Raw genomic sequence first — 7,083 nt, 5'->3', positions numbered from 1 at the left:
AGGATGCTTGATATCGACATACTTGCAATCTAAATATATAGTTATAGAGATGCGTCGCTTTTAAAATTCAGATAAATGGTCCAAGAATTTTACGATTCAAAAATTATTTTGTAGTTGTTAAATTGTCTATATCATATTTGACTGTTATATTAATACCCAAAGTTTAATAATCGCGATTTCTTATTCGTGAGATTAAAAACTTTGGGTTATATTATTGATTGTCTGGGTTCAAAGTAGTCGAGTTCAAAATTATCAACGAATTATTGATATTCAAAGAAAGGGGTAATTTTTTTTATCATCATTTGGAATTTATCATCCATTTGTCTTATTCCTAAAGATCCCTATAAATGATATTTGTCTACCATTAGAAAACAATTATGGTTATCTTGAGGCGTATTTTATTCAAAAATACTAAAGCTACTCTATATAACTTGTTAGTCTGACTGATGACCATAGCGAAGCCCTCTTATAGTATACTAGCCGACGTACCCTTATCATCAAAGGCTCTATCTCCAATGGTATAAAAAAAATAGGACAGAAAAATAGCCTAAAACCAGCAAAAGGCTTAATTATGAAATTGAATAGCATGAAACCATCCTGGGATCTTAAAGACGCTTACTTAAAAATAGGAGAACTTCAATTCAGTAGTTTCAGAAATCTTAAGCTTCTGACAAATCTTATATTATTTCCCGTGGAAAATTTTCTATAATACGATAAGACACATGATTTTTCGGCTCATAACTGGTTTTGATACAGTGGTAGTTAATCATATTCTTACTATACTTAAAATATGTTTAATAATTAAATTAATACCTTTTTTTTTAAAATATATTTGAAAAAAGTTTTTTGCGGGTTTGTTTTAAGTTTTAACAGATTGTTCTTCAACAGATGGTTCAATAGCAGCTTATACCAATAACGAAATTAATTCGGAAAAAATCACGAAACCTATACGTGTTTTCCAGCTGTCGTTGGGGGGCAACACATCGTAAAATTGACGACATCTCCTTTTGCCCCCCAAATATTATTTCATATTTATTTTGCTTGTTGGTTATACCTTATACCTGGTTCAATAGCAGTCAAATTAATCTACAGACCTTTTCTCCCTCTGATATTCATTTATTACGAAAAGTACACGTATAAACCTAATGGATAAGAGAATAGCCTGGGAACCCATCACAAAGCAGTTTGGAGACGACGAAAGCAAATGCACCCTAACTGAAATAGAGGTAGATCAATTAGTAAAAAAAGTTAAAAAGGAAGAAATCAAAAACTAATAAGTTAGTTGCACTTTCAAAGAAAATATTTTTTTAATCCCATTCAAATCTTATCAACACTGCTTCATATGTATAGCTTTAAATCAAATTTTTTTTTAAGGTTCATTTCATTTACTTTCTATTTCTATCAATATGGTTAAAATTATCTTTACTTTTAAAAGTATTATATATCTGTCAACTGAAAAATAATTCGCCTGTATATATAACTTTACACATTAATCAGGACTATGATTCTCATATTTTCTTTAATTCTCGTAGCATTAAACTTAGCTTATTGGTCTCATATTGAAAATGATTGATAATTTTGTAGATGAAAATCTCTTTAAATGTTCTTACTTCAGCTTGGAAGAATTTAATGATCTGTATAAGGAAAAGACAGAAATTTGCTCCTTATTATCATATAATATAAGAAGTCTTACAAAAAATTGTAAAAGCCTAGAAAGTCTTTTAAAAAATTTAGCAAATGAAAAATTTAGTTTCTCTGTTATTTCACTTCAAGAATTGTGGGCCATAAAAAATAGTCAGGATGTTAATATTCACAAATATCAAACTATAGTATACAAAGGGAGGGAGGGGAAAAAAGGGGGCGGTGTCGGATTCTTAATAAGGGAGGGACTAAACTTTCAGGAGTTAAGGGATTTAAATGTCTTTAAAGAGGGGTTTCTTGAGAGCATGTTTATTAAAGTATTTACACAAAACGGCAGATATAAGATAATAGGAAACATTTATCGCCCACCAAATAGTAACATTGATATCTTTCTACAAGACTTAGAACTTATTCTCAAAAAGCTTGACTGTAAGGAATTTAAAAATGCAGAGGAAATTTTAATTTCTGGAGATTTCAACATTAATGTTTTATCACATCTAAATCATGCCCCTACAAATAGATTTTTATCATTGATGCTTAGCCATTCCTTTATGCCTACTATAACTTTACCATCTAGAATAAGTGAAAACACAGCCACTTGTATCGACAATATATTTTCTAACAAACAAAATTTAAATTTTCAAAGTGGGTTAATACTAGAACATATTACAGACCATTTACCTGTCTTTTTAGCACACACATGTGAGGGGAAGGAGGAAAGGGATAGTATAAGTGAAGATAAAGTCAGAAGTATGTCTAAGAAAAATATTAATATTTTTAAAGAAAAATTAGCAAAATCAAATTGGGACAGTGTTATGAATGAAATTAGGCCGGAAGTAGCTTTTGAGTCATTCCAGAATAAAATAGAAAAGGAATTTAATGAAAGTTTTCCCTTCTCAAACAGAAGAAAAAATCGAAAAAAAACACCCCCAAAATCCATGGATGACACAAGAACTACTTTCTATCAGAAGACAAAAAGATAAGTTATTTAAAAAACGCATAAAATGCCCTAATGAAACTAATTTTAACGATTGGAGGGACTTAAATCGGCTTTACCAAAATAAATTAAGGAAGGCAAAAAAAGATTATTATCACAATAAATTTCTAGAATTATCAAATGATATTAAGAAAACTTGGACTCTTATAAACTCAGTTATAAATGGAAGAAAGCATAAGGAAAGTCTACCTAACATCTTTTATGATGACATAAAATCATATTCAGGGGCAAAGTCAATAGCTGATGGTTTCAACGACTTTTTTTCAAGTATTGGGTCTAAAATTGCAGAAAATATACCAAATTCTGAATCCAATTTTCATAGCTTTCTTGGGGAGAAAAATAATACTAATTTCAATTTTGGTATTGTAACTAAAAAGAAATTGTTGTATGCTCTAAATAAACTTAAAAGCAAAAAGAGTTGTGGGGAGGATAACATCTCAATCTTTCTTATCAAAGAAGTTATAAATGAAATTATTGATCCGTTAGTATACCTATTTAATTTATCATTAAAAACAGGATTCATACCACAAAATTACAAAATTGCTCGTGTAGTACCTATTTTTAAAGCAGGAGAAAGAAATAAGTTTACTAATTATCGTCCAATTTCTATTCTTTCAGCATTTAGCAAAATTTTAGAAAAAGTTGTTGCATTACAAATGATCAAATTTTTATCAGATTGTAATATCCTATATAAATATCAATATGGGTTTCGTCCTAATCATAACACAACACAGCCTTTATTAAATTTACTTAAGCATATCTATGAAAATCTAAATAAAAAGAACCCTGAATATACAATAAACATCTTCTTAGATCTTTCAAAAGCCTTTGATGTCCTAAATATAAAAATTCTTTTAAACAAACTTGAACACTATGGTTTTAAAAATACATTGAAATGGTTTGAAAACTATTTAATAGGACGGCAACAGTTTGTTACAATCGATGGTGTAAATTCAGCTAAAAAAATCATTCAAACAGGGGTTCCACAGGGAAGTATTTTAGGCCCACTCTTATTCATTCTATACATAAATGATTTACCAAATGCAACATCCTTTTTAACAAATTTATTTGCTGATGATACTACTTTTAGCAAATCAAACAACAACTTAAATGACTTAATTGCAGATTCTAATTTAGAACTTGATAAAGCAAAAAATTGGTTTAGAGCAAATAAACTAGCCTTAAATGTATCAAAAACTAAATATATGATTTTTCGCCCACATAAAAAGCCATTTGATCCAGAGTTATGCACATTAAAAATAGGAAGGGAAAAAATTGAAAGAATTGGCAGAGATTGTAATACTAAATTTTTCAAGTTTGTTGGTGTTCTTATAGATGATGAACTTAAGTGGGACAAACATATAAACTATGTAGAAAATAAAATAGCAAGCTCAGTCTATGCCCTATCCCAAACAAAAAAGCTCTTTCCAACCACTACTTTAAAAACAATTTACAACAGCCTCGCTAAGCCCCACATAGAGTATGGCTTAATTGTTTGGGGGGCGGCAAAGGATGAGCATATCACAAAAATTCATAACCTACAGAAGAAAGCTGTAAGAAATGTTTTAAATGCTAAGTACAATGTGCATGCCGAGCCCCTGATGGGAAAACTAGATATTCTTAACATTTTTGACCTAAGGGATGCAAATGTAGTTGAATTTGTCTCTAAATATTTAGAAAACAAACTTCCCAAATGTATGCTTAATTTTCTAACACCATTGCAAAATACTAGATCAAAATGTCTTAGAGTAGAGAAGCCAAATTATAAAATCTATGAAACTTTCCCTTCAGTAAAAATCCCGAAAATTTGGAATAGTTGGGCAGGTGAGCTAAGATCATTAAATTCATCCAAAGCTGTTAAAAAATATGTAAAAAATAAGTGTATATCAAAGTACAAAACATTTCAATGCAGGGAGAGAAAGTGTTATCCCTGTGGAAAAATATAAATATAATTTGAATATCGCAACCAGTAAGCTACTTTAATGCCATACCCTGTAAATAGCTAATATTATTTTATATTATTTGTGAAACTTGTAAATATTTTTAAAAATTTAAATGAAAATTGGGCCGAAGGACAGTCAAGATTGACTTTAAAGGCCCTGTAGTACAGTTACCCTAATTATGCCAATATAAATAAATATATCTATAAAAATGATGTAATTTAAAATGTATTAAATTATTTGTAAAATTAATCTGTAATTTACTGCTAATAAATCATATCATCATAATTGATGTACATACATATCCAATGTAGATTACAATTAGTGGTTGAAACGATTGAACACTAAACTTAATGAATCAACCAATCAAAATTTACTGAAGTCTCCAAAGTTGTTAAGCAAACGAATAAGAAAACGTTATTATAAAACTAGTTTAATAAACAGTCCATTATCTCACCCCCCTTCCTCCCTGCGTATAAATTGTGGGAGAATAATTTATTATCCATTGCCCCATCCCGGAATCCCTAAGTATATGAATAGAGATGAACTGAAAATAGTTGCCGAATGTGTACGCAGTTTCCTGGGTGTTTCCTTATCCTAGCTCAATATTTACTACTAGCTACAAATCTTCAAACTTCCCTTAAAAAATCTAAATTTGAATGTATAAACGATTTATTTATTATAAATTTGAATTTTTTAAATTTTGATTTTTTTTTGAAGTTTGAAGCTTTTTTAGCTAGTAGTAAATATTGAGCTAGGATGAGGAAACACTCAGGAAACTGCGTACACATTCGGCAACTATTTTCAGTTCATCTGAATAGAAGATATTTACAAATATAACAATCGATATATTATTACTTGGATATTGCCCCAGATTTTCATGTTCTCTAAAATGTGATTTTCACAGCTAGCTAAAATAACAATACCGTCTATCCATCAATACCCTCCTTTCCTACTGGATGAACTAACTGACCAATAATAAAGACCTAAATAGACGACAAATTTTTCCTTTTCAATATATCCACGTATACTATATCCATTACTAGAAGAGATATACAAATATAACCTTGACACTCTAGTTGTCAGAGAACAAATGTTTATATTAGAGCAGAAATTATTTTTAAAAATGAAAATAACCGGATGTATATCTGTCTGTCTGTAGCTAAAGATCTCGCTAATAAATACTTCTCCTTTACAGTTAAGCTTATAGTTACAAGGAAGGTCTATGACTACTTTGGGGAGGGTTCCAAGAGAAATCACCCTTGGAAAAAAAAGATTCCCTCGAAAAGTTGTCTTTTTTCTTGAGAAAGATTGATTTAACCATACAAGCTCTTTTATTTTGTAGGGAGAAGGGGGGGGGGGTATCTAATATCATTTTTAAGATTTTAAGGGAAGTAAAATTAGGGATTTTAAAGTTTGTAAACAGGGTAAAAACTTCTTTACCCCGGCCAATTGATAGTATAATCTATGACCATCACTCTTTTGGATCTTGTTATTCTTGTTAAAATTAGACATCTATGTAAATTCTTTGTCCAAGTTACGCACATCCGTTTGCAAAGCCGATTAGAACCAGGAATAAAATGGTATCTGCAAATGAATGTAGCATAAGATCCGGGGAATGGCTTGACAAGCTCAAATCGTTAAATAAAGTGAAAAATAAACCTTTTGGTTATTGGGTGAATGGTACCCTTGTCAAAATGTTAATTTCATTATTTTATGTCGAATACTAGTTACTATTCCTAGCCTTTAAAGGAGGACATGGGAGGTCAGGAAAAAAGCATAAATCACTTCAATACATTCATAAAGATTCCTTGAAAAGTGCAACCAATTCTGATTATTATTTTTCGAGATCTTATCCTTATGCTGACAAATACAGGAAACGTACTTGTTTGTTCTTTGTAAGGTGTCGGGTTCGAATCTGGATCACATCCCCCTTATTCTTCATTAAAATTTATTTTAAAAAGAAATTAATTTGAGGGAAAGTACCAAAATAGTTAGAATTTGGGCTTTCTTAAAACTTTACTATGAAAAAATGTTTTAATATCTTTCTTTATCCCTTTTATTATTTGATTTAAAGGTTTTACCGTGTACATATATTTTTTCACAAATAGCTTTACATCAACAAGAAGTCAGGGAGGGAGGGGACATTGAAATGTAAATAAAATTAGTAACCAAAGTTTAATTGTCAGATGCGCGACATAAATAGTTAGAGTAGGGGGAATGCCTTGGCCCAAAACAGGCGCAACTCGTTACCATGCACAGTTGGGACTTCTCAGACAAAGGTCGTGCATCACAGAGAGTTGGTTGTCTGTTGGATGTTACTTAACCTAATATCCTTGAGTGTTTGGACAGAGAAGGGTGCGCAACAGTCATCCTTAGTTCTCCTGGATTGCTGGACCAGGACCTAGACAGTACACCAAGTCGAAAAGGTCCTGGACTGTAATCCCGCCCGTACGAGGTAAACCAAAGTTAAATAACCAAGTTATCTTAATAGTTGGACTTAAA

This window comes from Acartia tonsa, chromosome 9 (assembly GCF_053477335.1).
Source record: "Acartia tonsa isolate MP-2025a chromosome 9, ASM5347733v1, whole genome shotgun sequence".
NCBI classification, from domain to species: domain Eukaryota; kingdom Metazoa; phylum Arthropoda; class Copepoda; order Calanoida; family Acartiidae; genus Acartia; species Acartia tonsa.
The sequence above is the reverse complement of the archived record's forward strand: the minus strand, read 5'-3'. Positions refer to the sequence as shown.